Source organism: Equus caballus, chromosome X (assembly GCF_041296265.1).
Source record: "Equus caballus isolate H_3958 breed thoroughbred chromosome X, TB-T2T, whole genome shotgun sequence".
Taxonomy (NCBI): Eukaryota; Metazoa; Chordata; class Mammalia; order Perissodactyla; family Equidae; genus Equus; species Equus caballus.
The window spans coordinates 31822827-31839864 of NC_091715.1; the positions used below are offsets into that span (position 1 = coordinate 31822827).

The following is a 17038-nucleotide window of genomic DNA, read 5'->3' on the forward strand; positions in this document are numbered from 1 at the left end:
CATTTCCCTCTTCTAAATAAGTAGCATTTTTAACCCGACCCTCTAAGACTGTCCATCTTTCTGGAGATGGAAAACCAACTACATAGTACCCCAAAAGCAAGAGCTTTAAACAGGCCCTACAGTGAAAGAGAAGTTCAAGGCCTCAGTGATGCCTGGAGTCTTCACTGTGCCTATTCAGTCCTTGCTCCCTCACGCTGCCATATCCAAGGCTACCACGAAGTGGAAGGAGGAGGACACGTGGGCGAAAAGAGTGGGCAGAGAAGACTCCCAAGAATTGGAAACTATGTAAGAGTAGCAGCTAGTAGCTAATTAGCTTCGGCTCTGAAATGACCCCTTTGTGTGGCTTGTCCTTCCTGAGAGAGGTTAAAATGTCGTCATGCCCGCTTTTAGCAGTGTGGTAATTAAAACAATTAATCCCAGGTCCTAAATAAGATGGCTCCACTTATTTGGCTGAAGAGAGAGTGTTTCTCCTTCATTTTTTTTTTCTTCTCCTACTCACTGACCATCACATCCAAGAAATGAGCAAATTCCTGCATTTCACTTCCATACCTGGGGCCTGTTTAGAGGGAGGAACGATCATTAAGAAAGATTCTAGAATCTAAAGTTACCTATTTTCCTGAAACTGAGAAGTAAGCTTATTTTGAGATGCTACCATCATAGCTCTTTATTAAGCTCTGCTTGGATACAAGGTCAGTTGATAAAAATAGCTAATATTTATTGTGCATTTAGCATGTACTGACTGGGCCATGACTTAGGGATTTTACATGGCTTATCCCATTTAATCCTCCCTAAAATCTATGAGTTGGATAGTATTATCTTTATTATGCTCGTGTTCAGTTTTTCAGATAAGGAAGCCGGGACCAACAAAGGTGGAAAGACTGGACCAAGATGAGTTAGAGGCAGGATTTGAACACAGGCAGTCTGGCTCAGAGCCCATCATTCAACTACTGCACTGCCTTCCAGAGTCCAACTTGCCTATAGTCTAGTGGGTACCATAAGACAACTAAAAGAAGATGAATCCATGCCAGATGACTGAGTTGGGTTGGTCAGGGAAGATTTCACAGAAGCAAGCAGATTGAAACTAGGCTGAAAAGTGATTTGGTGAAGAGGAGTATAACGAGCCTTCCAGGTGAAAGGAATCACATGAAAATTGCAGGTACTGGGACGGCAAACTGAGCACTTTGGCTATGGCAGAGGGCTCCTGCGGTCTTTTGCAGGAGACCTTTATCTCCTAGGCCTCACACTTATATAAAAGAGAAGAAACTTCCACTCTAGTCCCTAACAGGAGGGCATTGGAGTGAATGTGGAGAATTCTGAGAGCCTGATGTCTTTTGGTGCACATTAGCCATAGTACAGGGTCACTGCAATGACAAGGCAATGGGGCCTGCCGTGTCCTCCCCACTTCCCTTGGGCCACCAGGAAAGGCTGAGCCTGCCTCTGGCCAGCCCAGCCTGGTTTCTGCTCTGTTTCAGCTTCTCTTCCTGGAACTGAGTGGTTGAATTTAACTCAGGATGTGGCAATAGGAAGCCCTAACACATTCTCCAATTTGGTTTTACCACCAATAAAGGTTATCTTGATTTCCATTTGGCTTCTTGTGTCTGTTCTGATTTGAACTTGGACGAAAGGAAAGATGAGCAATTGGTACCCCCTAAAACTTCCAACAATAGGGAAGTAGTAGGAAATTGAATTTAAAAGGTAGACTAGACATGGTAGACCAAGGAGAGGCTTGAAGGCTGGTATAAAGAATTTAGTCATAGCCTACAGGAATCATTAATCATAATTCTCTTTGCAAACAGACACAGACACAGACACAGACACACACACACACACACACACACACACACACACACACACACAGAGTGGTTAGCCATAGAGGAAATCACTGTGGGACTTGTTTCCAAATTAATCTCTAGAATTTTAATGTCATCAAATCTCCATTTTTTCCACAAATAAATTTGCCAAGAACCTTAAGTTGTTTTTAAAAGCCAAACGAATATTTTATCCACACGTCTTTGAATCATTTATTGTATGCCCAGCAAGTTGCTGTTTTTCAGAAATTATTTGATGACCAAAGAACATTTCAGCCTATTTGGGAGACTTTAATAAAGCTTTCTCCTACAGGCTCATTCTTGACATTAAAAGATGTTAATTAGTAATGGTTTGACAAATACAATGTCATTACTTGGGAACAAATGTTAGCATCCTTCTTCCCAAATAATCTACTCCAAATTATAGTCTTCCAATTGATCTCATAGTTTTAAGTGATTTTTTTCTCAGATTTCTATGTTTATATTTGAGTGCTAATTTGAAAATAAGTTTGATTTGAAGTATACATTTAAGTACAGAGATCTGAGTTTTAATCCAAATCTCAGCATGGTTAACTGCTTTCTTCTATCTCTTACTGCCAACTACCAGCAAATAGGCAAAACTTCTTTCTCTAGGAATAACTTTTCCACTATATTATTTTTTATTATCAAAAGACTTTGCATGAAAACAGGAAGATAAACTTCCCTGCTTAACTGAGCAAAACCGTTGTCCAAATCTCTGTAAAATATTCGTACACCTCTGACCCTTGTAGGATAAAAGAAATGATAGCATGCTTTTGGTCTTCCTGCTCGGGGAAGGAAAGCTGCTGTAGGAAAAGAATTGATTTTTTCCACTTCTGTGGTTTGAAAACAAGTTATAACTCCAGCTTTTCAAAGTGCAAGGAATACACAATTATTAAGAGGATATCTGTGGGACAAAAACGTATGGATTTAGCAGAAAACAACTCACCAGAAAAATGAAGCATATTTTTAAAAGAATGCTACATTTGACTGCTTCTCCTCTTGGCTTCTGGAATTTAACCTCCATCTGACCCACCTCCATTCTAATCACTTCGGCTCCCTTAGCACTTCCTTAAAGTTATCTTCTCTTTTCTCTAAAATGAATTGCAGAGCCATTTTTTTAAAGTTTACTTTATTTATCTCTTTATACACAACCTTGTTCCAGAAAGGGTTTAAGGTGGCTTAAAAGAATCCACAAAACACACCAAGAAATCAGTAACAGAAGAATCAGGAATGAAGCTTACACAAAAATGCTTATACAATTCTACTCGTTTACTCTGGGTGGACCACATATTTCGCTCGAAACTCTGTATCAGGCAGTTAGAAAAGGAAACTTAATTAGTTACATCATTTATGGTGTCCATGAAACAAAAGCAAACCAATTACCCAAGTGAAGCACTGTTATTCCTAAGACCAGAAAGAAATTTCTCAAGAGGATTCACAAAGAGGTCAGTGTATGGTGTAATAATCAGTGTTCTCAGTTGTAACCTAATGGGAGACACAAAGATGGATTTCACAGGGCTCTTTCTTATTATATTTAACATAGGCAGATGACATCACACCAACTTGAAAGTCAGGAAAAGCAATTTTGTCATTAATGTCGGGATGGGGGGGACACAACATCACATGGTCAAGGTACTCGGCTCTCTGCTCTGCTAGGCAAAACCAAAGTTAAATTTTAGAACAATAGAGTTTGATCCAGTACCCAGGATGGTTTCAGAGAAATTATGAAATCCCTAAAATTGAACGCAACATTTTATGAATACGTGAGTTTTTGTGACAGACAAAACACAGTTTACCAGATTCTCAACATACACAGGTGATTCACAAAAGTCAGGAACAGCTTCTTTAGAAAATCTAGAGAATTAAACAGACTACAAATGCTTCATGCTATTCTGCATACTTTTTTTTCCCCCTCGCAACCTTTGCAAAAGAACCTTTATCCCCTCTGCGAAAAGAACCTTATTTGTTTCCATTTGGTCCCAGGCCTTGGGCGAGGGTTTCAAGGTGGTTAGAAAGTTGCCTCCTGGCTGGAGAAAGAGGCTCAGGCAGAACTCCCGATGTCGGGGGAATGCAGAGGAGTCACTCAAAGGCTGCTGGGCTCTGGAAGCTGCTAGTTGTGCTTGTGGGTGAGCCGGCGGAAGAGATACTCGCCCAGCCCGGCCTCCGGGCCGGCCAGCCTACGGAGGTTGGTCAGGTGGTCGCCCATCTTCTTGATGACTTTCATCTCCTCCTCCAGGAAGTGGCTCTTCAGAAACTCACAGAGATGGGGGTCTGCGTTGGCAGAACCCAGAGCATGCAGATCTAAAATGCCCTCGTTCACCTTCTTCTCCAGGACGAGGGCGGCTTCCATGGCATCCACGCTGCCACTCCACTGATCTTGGGACGACTTCTCCCCATCCTGGACGAGGGCGAGGCTGCTCCACTGGTTTTGAAACTTCAAGAGACGCTGCGCGCCCTCACGCTTCTCTTCAGCCAACTTGCGGAAGAAGTGGCCCACGCCCTCCACAGCCACATCGTCGCCTTCGAAATAAAAGCCCAGAGAGAGGTAGGTCTGCGAGGCCCGCAGATGCAGGTTAACCAGGCTGTTGACGGCGGCCTCCACGTTGGCACAATAGGTCTGGCGGATTCTGGTGCCCATGGCTGGTCAGCAATGAGGAGCTCACCACAAAATAAGGTGCCTGAGCTGGTCCCGGAAGCAGGAGGAAGGCAAGTAGATGGCGCCGGAAGTTGCCGCGGAAGGGGTGGGGTTAGAGGGTGGTGAGTGACGGGTAAGGGAGGGAGCATCCGGTCTGTTCCTTTCCAACACTGTTGAAGCAAGAAAGAGATCTGGGAGTCTGCAGGGTGCACTCCCTCTCAGTCTAGCTTTTGATAAGAGTCTAATTCTTCTCTCTTTCCTAAGTATTGGAAAGGAGTCTTTATCTGTCATTTTGCCCCACTTCTCAGCATAATGCCAAACTGAGGTAAGAACGTCCAAGGTAAGAATGTCAAGTGTTGAGAGTGAAACTCTTCCAACCTTCATTTCGGTTTAAAACTCCCTTGTTTCTTATTTTGGAGCCTGTATAAATATGTTTTTCCCTGCTCCTAATCCCTCTTTGAGACGGTGACTATTCCAATTTGCCAAGAGCAGTCCTGTTGTCTTGGTGTAATTATTAATAGTGCCCCCTAAATTTAATCAATTAAAAAATAGCACCCCCTTTCATGCTCAAAAGGGTCTTTGTTTGGAATATACATTACATGGTCACCTTGCTCACTGAGAAGGACAAAATCCACGCTGTGGAATGTGAAATGGGTAGAGTTTGCAAGACACAGAACTCGCACATAATTCGTTTCCATTAATCGTACCAGTTAGAATCCCACCATAAATTTTCGACTATTCAGCCTTCATTTTTTCATTTGTTGATGCATTTATTCCTTCTAATAAAAGTTCTCTTGAATACTGTTTACATGCCAAGTGCTTTGTTAGGTACTAGTGGCTTCTTGTGATTACCCAGATATTCCACTGTTAACTGAAACATGTCATGTGAGTAAGCACTAAACATTAAAACGTAGATTTATAAATCCTGCCAAAATAAAAAATAACCCATACAGGATGAGTTAACCATTCTCAGTTGGAAGATGAGGGCAGAACTAGATGTTCTCGTAGGGTCTCTTCCAGCTTTGTGATTCCATGCTTAGCATTTTATTTTTCTAAATACCACTTGCCTGGGGCTGCTTCACAATTAGAACGCTTTCATGTGTTTTCTATCAAACAGGAAGGCATAGTCTATTCAGGGTAAACAATATTTGAAACCCCAGAGAGGAGAGTTTTGCTCTAAACTTTGGACCTAATTGTAAATGAAAATAAAAATCCATTCTTTTGCAGCTACTTTCAAATTTTATTTTCTCTGTTGCTGAAAATTGACATCTTAAAAATTTCAAAGAGATCTGCAGTTTCCCTTCACTGCATTAGCTAAAATATGAATACATATCCTGTATCTAAATACAGGATATATTGTTAATTTTTTTTCGTGGAAGATTGTCGTCCAAAAGTGTTCTCATATTGCATCTGAGCTTTGCAAAAACTATTAGAATTCAGGAATAGCACATTTTTCAATCCTGGAGGGAATTAATTGGGTAAAACAGGAGTAGTTCTGCAGCCATTCTGGCCTTGATTCTAGGGCAAAAGAGAGGCTGGGGGTGGGGAGGAGGGGCAGAAACAAAAATTCAAACCCAAGAACAATCCTAGCACATACCCAAATAGAGAAATTACACTAGATGCGATACCCTCCAATGACTGCAAAGAAAATGATCATTTTTTTACCTTGTGCCCAAACCATTAATCATCATATTGACCTTGTAATAAGAAAATGCTAAGCTTAGAGAAAACTTCACCATATAACATACTATCTGTATTGCAGCATGCCAGGCCCATTTAATATATTTCAATTTCCTATACGTTTACTTAGTCTTCTTGGAAAAGAAAAAGGTCTATATAAACCTCAGATGAGATAGTTTTCTGCCTTTTTGACAAATATTTCCCTCATCACTTTGGAGAGAAGAGAGCCAGTGTTCTAACTATACTCTGGTGAGTGGTTAAGTACATAGTTGTCGGAATCAGACCGATGTGGGCTCAAATCCCAGCTTTGCCACTTACTATGAGTGTGACTTTAGGCGGGTAGCCTAAATAACCTCATGAGCCTCAGCTTTCGTGCCTGTGAAATGGGAATGTTAATATCTAACAAGTATACCACAAGGATTAAATAATATAATGCATGAGAAAACACTGCCAAACAAGTAGAAAGCACTCAAAAAATAGTGCTGTATCATCAATCAGTTTGGCAATAAAATTGTGGAGACCCTCTCAAACCCTAGTAAGTATCAGAGACTTAGCCCAATGTTTTCCTTTTTTCTTTTTTCTTTTGTGAGGAAGATTGGCCCCGAGCTAACATCTGTTGCCAATCTTCCTCTTTTTGCTTGAGGAAGATTGTTGCTGAGCTAACATCTGTGCCAAACTTCCTCTACTTTATGTGGGACGCCGCATTGAACCATACACTTAAAAATCTGTGCGTGTTGTTGCATGTAAATTACACCTCAATAAAGTTGGTTAAAATTAATATGCTTCAGGGGCTTGATGAGTGGTGCTAGGTCCGCTCCTGGGATCCGAGCCTGTGAACCCTGGGCTGCCAATGTGTGAACTTAACCACTATGCCACTGAGTCGGCCCCCCCCAATATGTTTTTAATCCAAGTGTCCTCACTGCAGACCTGTTTTGCTGAATCACGTATCCTCTGTGACAATGTCCTTTCAAGTAGGAAAGCACAGAGGCACAGCTTTGGGTATCTAAGATCTAATTCGTTTAAAACATGAGCAAAGCCAGCTTCTCCTACTTCCCTTGGCTAAGTGAGATTCAACAACACCTCCTGAGGTCCGTTGTGGCCCTGTGGGCTATGGAGGCAGAAGGAGCAGTCCATAGGTGGCAGGGGTCTATTTGTTTTCTCAGTTCTCCAGCCCAAGATCATCATCCACTAGAGCAAGAAACTTCTAATGAATGTCTATCTTATAGGAGAGGGTAACATTACAGAACAACCCATGTAAATGGTAGAATTCACCTCCTCTCCAACTCAAATGTAGACTTTGAAATGCTTATATCTTGGATCCGATTCCCCACAAGGAGACCCTGAGATAAGGATTCCTGTGCAAGTGATTTATTGGGAAAGCGCTCCCAGGAAAGACCAAAAGAGAGTGGGGAAAGCAGCACAGAGAAAGAGGAAACCAAGAAACAAAGTTGCGATTTCAGGAAAAGTCTCAGCTTCATAATCATCCCAAGGTGTAGCTCTGGAGTGTAAATGACACCACCTAGAGTTTATTTCAACATGACGCAAGAGAACTGGACTTTCATATTCCCGCCTATTGGCCGTGGGCCTCCCCAGGGGATATAAATTCCCAGGTTCTGTGTACAGGTGGCAGCTCCAACAGCCCAAGGGAAAGCCGAAGAAGGTCTCAGGTACTAGTCATTAGCAGAAAAGCACACTGAAACTGGGTACTGAGCACACCAAACAGGTAAAAGGGATCTGATAGGATTTGAGCGGGGCATGAACAGTATCCATCAGCAGCTTGCTTCCCTACTTGACCTCGCAAAGTATTGGAGTACAGTGGAAATGAGAAACCTCAATTAGTACCTTCTTAACAGGAATCTGAGGGATAAAATGAAGACTTTATCATGGATGTTAACCTATATTTATACCTCTTTGCTACTTCTATTTACAGGGAATAGAGGGGTTTTGGAGCCCACGTCTGTAATCTCGTTTACCAGCCCTGAAAATCTGTAACTCTCTTCAGGGGTCTCATGTGCACATATACCAAGCCAAATCAGCCCCAAAGCTCCAGCTGAGAAAGTATTTGCATCTTTTATCAGACCCTCTACTCTGACCACATTCCCCATATTGGAACCACATACAGTATTGATTTTTTTTTTTCCGGAGGAAGATTAGCCCTGAGCTAACATCTGCTGCCAATCCTCCTCTTTTTGCTGAGGAAGACTGGCCCTGAGCTAACATCCGTGCCCATCTTCCTCTACTCTATATGTGGGACGCCTGCCATAGCATGGCTTGCCAAGCGGTGCCGTGTCCCCACCTGGGATCCGAACTGGCGAACCCCGGGCCGCCAAAGCGGAATGTGCACACTTAACCGCTGTGCCACCGGGCCGGCCCCAGTATTGATTTTTTTAATAGCTGCACACAAGTACTTAAAAGTCAAAACATCTCTAGCAACCCAGAAACTGACAGGCTGTGAAATGGCTGCTTAAGGACCAGTCATCCAAACCGAACTCACCTGAAAACCGATATTACACAAACAGCGAAATGGTCTCTGTGTGTTTGTCATTTTTCTAGAAGGAACTGTAAGGGGTACAATTTAGTTCTGAGCTGTTCAACTGTATTGGACAATGGACAGCCTGGCACCAGGCACAGTTATGAAACAGAAAGAGTTGGTTCATCATTTCTCTTTCCCAAAACACACACACACACACATACACGCAGTCTCCTCATTCCCCCTGTGATGTCCACTAAACTCCAGGGCTCACTGAGAAGCTTGTCCACAGCCAACCCCAACAGGTCTGCCTTGCAAAACCTACCATTCCTGTGCTTCCCATGGCGCCTCAAACAGGCAGTAGTTCTCGATGAGGGCTGACTTCATTCCCCAGAAGACGTTTGGCAATGCCTAGAGACATTTCTGGTTGTCATAACAGGGGGATGGCACCACTGGCGTCTCGTGAGTAGAGGCCAAGGATGCTACTAAACAGCCCACAGTGTGCAGGACAGTGCCCCCCACCCCAAACAAAGAATTCTCCAGCCCAAAATGCCAATAGTTCTGAGGTTGAGAAACCCTGTGCTGATGGGTAAATAATGTTGGTGTCTTAGTTTGGGTTCTCCCAAAGGCAGACCCTGAGACAAGCATTTGAGTACAATTAGTTTAAGAGGTGATCCCTGAAAGAACCAGTAGGCATGAGGGTAAATGAGACAAGGAAGAGGAAGAAAACCAATAAAGGGTGTGTTAAAGAGCAGCTTACCCCTATGGGCAACTAGGACGCAATCTTACTAGGGGACCCTGGGAGACTATGAGGTGTGCCTTAGGGTTATCCTAAACAAGGACAAGGAAGCTGGAATACTTATCTTCAAATCCCATCTGTCATTGGCTGAGGACTGCTCCCAAGGATGTTAACTTTCTGGCACTTCTGGCCTGCTCTTTGAGAACCAAAAGAAAGCCCCCTCAGGTGGAGAGTTTTGGTGCTTGTGGCAGGACCCCCTGGGCATGTATGGGAATGATGAGTGCTGAGGTCGTACAGATAGGGCACCAACAATCTGTGCTGGAGTTGGTCCTCCAAGGAAACATTCATGGGAATATATCTTCAGTTGCTTTTCCTGAGGATGGTGCCTTAGCCAAAAGCATAATTCTAATCATGACTACAGGGGGTGTCCTAGCAGACAAGCAAAAGTGACATGTTTTAGTTAGAGAGACCTTGTTAGAACATGCAGTTGTAAGGATTCTTAGAAACCATGTGTTCCAGCTCCGGACAAATGCACCAATCCCCTTAAGCACATCTCTGACAAGTAATCATCTAGTCTTTGCTTAAATACACCCAGGTTCCCAGGAACACATTAGCTCATGAGGGCTACCCATTCCATTTTCAGAGAGTGTGATGTGGGGAAAGAAAGGCACTTGGGAGCCAAGCAGACCTCAGTTTGAACCGGACTCTTCCACTTAATGGCTGTGTAACTTTGGGCAAGTTACCTAACCTCTCTGAGTCTTACTTTTTTTAGCTATAAAATACGAATAATATTATCTACTTCTTAAGATTACTGTGAAGATTAAATAAAGTAGTATAAGGAATTTAGTACAACTTCTGACACATAGTAGGTGCTAAATAAATATTAGTTGCCTTCGCTCTTTTTCCTTCCCCATCCTCCCAAATCTCATGTATCAGCTCTCTGCCTCATAATAAGTTTGATCCTTTCATTCTGGTTCTAACTTCCAGAAGAATATAAAATAAGCCTAGCCCACCTTCCCACTGATCTAAGACTCCCCATCTTCCCTGAAATGAGCCTGGCTTCCTCCACCACTCCTCACATGGCCTGGCTCTTTGGGCCTCTACTCTCTGGTCACTCTCCAGAAGTGGAGTCCCCCCCAAGGAGACAGCTTCCGCCACATGGTTACCTGGGACAAAATACACTTGGGGATCACATCTTGTGAATTTTGATGCATGTGGATCAAAATGGATTCTGTGTGGAATAGTGTTCTCTTTTGACATAAAGAAAAAATCTGTCTAGTTAGGAAAAGAAGACAAAAAATAATTTTTACTTACCATACTCCATTTTAACTCTTGCAAATGTTTCTTCCAACCCGCACTTGCCCTTTAGCCCTCCATGATGAAAAGTGCTTTCTGTTACTTTTTAAAAGGAAAAATGTAATGTTTCATAGAAAGAAACAAGATTCACATTCTGAATAGAGGTGGCCTCATGTTTCAGAAGGGCTGGCAAGTCTGCCCTTAGTGGTTGCCAAGACGTGGGTTGGACAGACACAGCTTGAGCTGGAAAGAACATCCAGCCTTGAAATTTGAAGTGGCAACTTTTGCAACGCCGCTCTCCCTTCCCTGCTTGAAGGCCCTGAATGCTCCTACTGGTCATGCTGACATCTGGCTGGAGAAGAGAATCACCCAGCAAGATATTTTGCTTTTCATTACCTATAACATGATCCCATTTTTGTAAATATATATGTGTATGCGTGTGTGTGCAAAGACATATACCAAAAGTTAACATTGGTCTGTATCTTTGCCTGACCAATTTGTTACTTTTTACTTTTCTGTATTATCTGAATTTTTGGGGGCAATGAGCATGTATCTAAAATTACTGCGGAAAAATCAGGAAAAAAAGAGAACTGTTTCTATTTTCTAAGAAAAGGGGAAAACTTGCTCTCTCCTCTCCAGTAGGTCATATGATCTTGGTCCACAAAGCAACAAACATGGCTCAGTGTTTGTCTCCTGAAGCCAGAACTGGCTTGATGAATGGCATTCTCCAGCCTGGTAGGCACCAAGCTACTTTGCAATTAAGAAATTAAAATTCAGGAAAATGAAGGGCTTCTCTCTCCAGGCCGCCTCCCTTACTCCCTTGGGATTTCATTGGCAATCCTTCTACCCACTACCAGCCACCAATAATCTGAGCTTCAGTCTGGGGACTGGGAAGAAGGGAAAATCCCTTCCAGGACTAAGTTAGCTCATAGGGAAGGGATGCTTCCTTATCCTTTTCTTTATTCCCTGCTGGGCCTGGCACTGTGATCGACACAAAGAATCACAGATGCTCGGGGGTGCTGAAACCTCAAAGGTCATTTGATTCCAGTCCTTATCCCCATTGTCAATGCTTAACAATTACCTGATGAACAGATTAAATGTGGCTACTGGTCACTTTATCTGCTCAAGAGGTTTAAGCCACAGAGTCCGATGCCCCAATTCATCCAGACACCATCCCCAGCCAGTCCTCTTTGCCAGTGTCCAGGGATACAAAGACACGGCTCGGCATTGATGCCTCCATGAGTGGGGCAGGAGAAAGGGCCACTGACCCATGGTGGGACCAGCACGAACAACAGGTCCCATTTACAACCTCTGGGGCTGGTGATGGCTGCATGTCTGGCGTCAGTACAGATGTCCCCTCCCACAGTCTCCCTACCCCCTCCTCAGGGTATATGGACATGGCCGCAGGCCAAAACACAGCACTGTTCACCAGCTCAAGATAAGGAAATATCTATCTGGGCCTCTCTATATAAGCACCAGATGGTAATGATTAAAATTAAATTAAATTAATGTTTGACAGTCCGTGAAGGGCATAAATTGCATGGTATGCTGCTTGTCCAATCTGTCATCTTGTTTCCCTTGGCTCAGGTCAACGAAAAACAGCCGAAAGCTCCCTCTCTGGGTCAAACAGTAGCTTATTTCTCTGCCATGGAAATGGCTGCTCACTTTACTAAGTTGAAGGCTCCTATGCTGCCAAAATCATGACTAAGATGCCTTAAAAGGCAGAGAAGTCTATCTTCTTGCCACAATCTCTGGTAACCATCCCCCCAAACACACTGTAATGGCAATTACTGGTTAGAATTCAGAAACCGGGAAATCGGAACGTGGCCTAAGAACAAACCGTTGCCAGAATCACAAAGCAATATCCAGCTCTAATGACAGCCTTCTTCATTCACTTGGTTTCTAGAGCATGTGGGCAGTGCTGATATGCTATCAAGTTGCAGAAGAATCCACGGTATCACATTTTCAAATCACCCATCTGCCAAGTACTCCTTTCCAAAGAACTTTCAGATTTAATCTTTTGCTCCTTTCCCCTGTGTTATTCAGGAATCAGTGTTCCAATATTTACATTGTCTTTCTAGCTACTTTCACCCAGTGTCACATTTCAACCTTTGTGCTTTTGTATGAGAACTTTGATGAAATTTTCAAAATATTTAGCATATATTTGTTAGTGGCAAAGATATGTTTTTCCACAAGTAAGCCAAATAGTAGAACAAGCAACTGAAGCACGTACAGGGTGGTAGAAGCTGGATGTGCCACCCAGATGGCCTTCCGGGAAAGAAACATTTATTCCCCCAGCTGTCGGGAGTGCTGTTGCAATGGCCTTCAGCTGTCAGCCCACTTTGGAGATTGCCTCCGTTGAAGAAGACCGCCTCCCTCGAGCTCTCATCTCCTAAGGGCAGCACACCACTCCCAACTCAGGACAATTCGGGGGGGCCTGCTTTTCTCGCTATTTTCTCTGTCTGTCCTTGTCTTCCAGATTACTGCCCGACTCTTTCCCCCACTTCATTCAGGTCTCTGCCCAAATGGCAATTCATCAGAGCGGCCTTTCCTGATCTCATTTTCTGAAAGAACACAGTCTCCTCCTTCCCTCCAGCCCCACCCCCACAGCTCCCTGTGTCCTTACCCTGTTTTCATTTCCTTCATAGCTCTTGCCACTACCTGACATTATTTTTTATCTATTATTTACTTTATTGCCTGTCTCCCCACTAGAGTATAGGCTCTATGACGGCTTACACTTTAGCTGTTTTGTTCATTGCTTTATCTCTAGTACCTAGAAAAATGCCTAGCACGTATATAGAGGTGCCCAGTAAATATCTGTGAATAAGTGAATGAATGATTAGTTGCCTAATATCTTAGCTACTCCCTAGCACTTAGGCTGCCTAGCTGTCTCCTTGCACATCCCAAGAATGAGAGTCCTGCCAGGGTAGCATAATAGTCAAGAACACAGGCTTTAGAGTTAGGCCCACTATTCACTTAGTTCGCAATTACATAGCTCTTAAGCTGTGTTAAGCATTGCTCTTGGTACTTTAATGATCTTAATGCATTTAATGGTCATAACAGCTGTAAGAGGTAGGTATTATTATTATTCCCATTTTAAAGATGAAGATACTGAGCAGCAGAAAGCTTAAGTAATTTTCCCCAGGTCACACATCTAGTAAGAGCCAGAATTTGAACCCAGGCAGTCTGTCTCCATAATCTCTGCCACTTATCAGCTGTATAATTTTGAGCATGTTTCTCTCTGAACTGGTTTCTTTGCCCATAAAAAAGGAGATAATAATGCCTACCACACAGAGTTGTAAGCGTGAAATGAGGTGATGTGTGTAAAGTGTTTAGCAGGGTTCCTGGTCCACATAGGCACGTAATAAAGGGTAGTTGTTATCATTTGTGTCCTAGTGCCTTGCCTTCCCTACAGCCCAACAGACTGCATGGCTTCCAAATGTTACCCCCACCTGACATTTGGTTCATTTTAGATGCCCTATATTGACTGCTTGACTCTTGCTGAAGGACTTGGATGACATACCCACTCATCATTCTGATGCTCCATGGACAGCCTCAGCCTGAGTCACTTCTACCCTTGACTACACTCTAGCTTGCTTCACCCCTGTAGACAGACTTAGGGCCAGGTCCAGAACTCTTCACTTCTGCCCTTCCCTGTCACATCTCAAAATAAAATGATTTTTAGAGGCAGAAGCAACAAAATTCAGGTGGCATGACTTGCCTTTGACAGCTAGCTTTGCAGTTCTTTTGGGTTCCCATTACCTGGTGTAATCACTCAGATAAGCCACAGCCCAAATTTGACCAGGTGTAGTGGCCACTTTCAGATCCCTCTTCAATGAAGTGCTTGTTTTCCCAGCTGCTAGGAATCCTGGTGGTAGACAACCCTCAGCTCTTAGCCCCTTCAGAGATTGTCTCAGCTGCAGAGAGCCATCTTGACCAAAAGGTGGTTTCCTTGATGACCTGCTGAGGTCATCCATGTTGAATGACAGATCAATGCAGGAATATAAACTCCCAGCCATTTTGGCCCAACTGTGGACAACTCTGATGGGCCATTGTAGCTCCAGAGCTCCCTGTGGGTCAGCTGAAGCTGTTATTGGGTCTGCATCCTAGGTCCCATTGCCCACTCCTACTTCCTTCCCCTCCTTTCCCCAGGTGTTGATCCCAAGGGCACACTCTAGTAAGCATCCTGCCTCCTATGCTCTATCTCAGAGTCAGTTTCCCAGAAAGCCTACAACACAAGGCCTAGTCCAATTCACTCACACTCATTGTCATGGTCTCTGGATTCCTCCAGAAACTATTAAATCCAGGAGACAAAATGGCCTCCCGGGATTACAGTTCCTTGGCCAGTTCTCTAACTCATCCCCAATCATTTTTTACCTCTTCTCAGAGGCATGACTAGTCTAGTCTGCCTGCTTACACAAGTGCATAAATAAAGCCAGAAAAATTATCTTCCCTAATGCCAGTGATCAATTTCTTGCCTACTGTTCATCGTCTCAGCTCAGGGCTTCTCTTTCCTCAAGGAAGTAAGACAGATGATCATTGGTTGCCACACAACACTGGTTCTTTACTTTGACCTCCTGAGTCCTGGGAGGATTTATCAGCAAACAACACGCTCATTTAACTATATGTCAGAAGCAGACAAAGAGTCAGTCATTAAGGGAATATAAACAACTAGGTGCTTCACCCGTTTTGTAAAGCTGAAATATTTATAAACATGCCCTTGGCTAAGAGTCAGCCTCAATGATACCCTCTTTCAGAATAACAAATCCCAAACCACTTATTATTTGTCATGACCATAAATGACATTTTGATCTGAGTAATCGTTAAAACATCTGTACTTTTAATGGCCCATAAAATTTGAACATGCTTCCTTACATGTCAGATTTCCTAAATTGCAACTGAACAAACCTCATAGCTTTCATTTGATCTTCAAGAATAGATAAAATAGCTGCCCTATTTAAGTGTGCAGTACTGTGTGTTTGATAAGCTAATAAAATCATGAAGAACAAAAATGCAGAAGAGCATAACTGCTTATTTTTTAAGATTTTCTGTGGGAAGATACTTTATCTTATTAAGTAGATATTCTTAGTAAATCCTTTCCTCTCACAGCATGCAGCCTAATTCTTACAAAGGAATTAAAAGAACACTTGATAGTCTGCTGGTTTCTCATCTTAATTTTTGTTTTATTATGTCCCTTTGGAAATATGGTTTCATTTCTGATCTTAGACTGTCTCGGCATCCAAAGTGAACCTGGTATTGTTAGACAGGCACAGGTACTGATCAATATTCTGTCCTTTATAGTGAAAGATGATATGATTGATGCTGACCCCAATCTGTATGGACAATTACAGCTGTACAAACAGATGCTACTCTCCCAGGCCCATCCTGACCATATGTTTTGCTTTGTGGTGCTAGGCACTTGGCAGAGATGGGCATTTTGTGTCAGTCAGTCTCTGATACCCCTGGGCTATCTGAAGATTATTTTTAAAAAATTATGATTCACTGCTAACGGGGCTAGCTGCCTCTATTGCCTCCTAGGATTCCACAACTTGTACGGCTCATGCTCTGATATTTTGCTTTTGTGCAAAACCATCTCATTTCAGGCCCCCCATTAAATAGTTACTTGGATCACTGGAACAGTGAATTGATAAGACCTTTTTAAAAACATTCAGCACAAAAAAATTATGGTTGGGAACATCACTATAGGGGAAACTACTGCAGTTTAACCTCTGCACGCAGGAGCTTCACATTTATTGGGGGAGACAAAATTAAAACAAAGTGATGTTTGCCATCATTGAAGTGGGTTGGGTTGTATGACCACTTACATAATCTCAAAGTGAATCGAGGAGGTGCTTGTTAAAATGCAGTTCCCGTCGCAGATCTGTTGAGTAATAATCTCTGATTGGTGTTGGAATCTGAATCTGTAACAAGTTCCCCAAGCGATTCTCATGCACGCTAAATGTTGAGAACAATTGCTCTAGAGGCTAATTATTTCAGCTTAGGCATGGTTCCTGCAATGCCGCCACTAGTTAGTGGTTCTCTGTGTTTTGGAAGGAAATGGTGTCATTCAGTGACTATCACTACTGAAATGTGTGATTAATCCTTATAATGATGGTGCTGATGCCCCACCCGGAGCTTCTTTACCAGTCTAGTGCACCCATCCCCCAGCTGCTGGCTCCATCTTGCCCAGAACCAAGATCAGCTCTATTTATCTTCTATTTAGCAGTTGTGAGTGTTGGCTGCTAACAGCTCACAGCTGCACTCTTCTCTAGAGAATTGTTCTCAGCTGACGGGAGCCACCTCATCCAGCGATGCCTAAGAGGTTATGTACCCGCCAACACAGCCAATGACTGATTGGTATGAAAGAGCAAAAGACCAACTCCTTTGCC

At 43.1% G+C, this 17038-nt stretch overlaps 1 pseudogene; it reads right to left on the bottom strand.

The window, feature by feature from the left end:
• Positions 1-2947: 2947 nt before the first annotated feature.
• LOC138921873 (ferritin light chain pseudogene) lies at positions 2948-4602 on the bottom strand (annotated as a pseudogene).
• Between the last annotated feature and the right edge of the window lie 12436 nt (positions 4603-17038).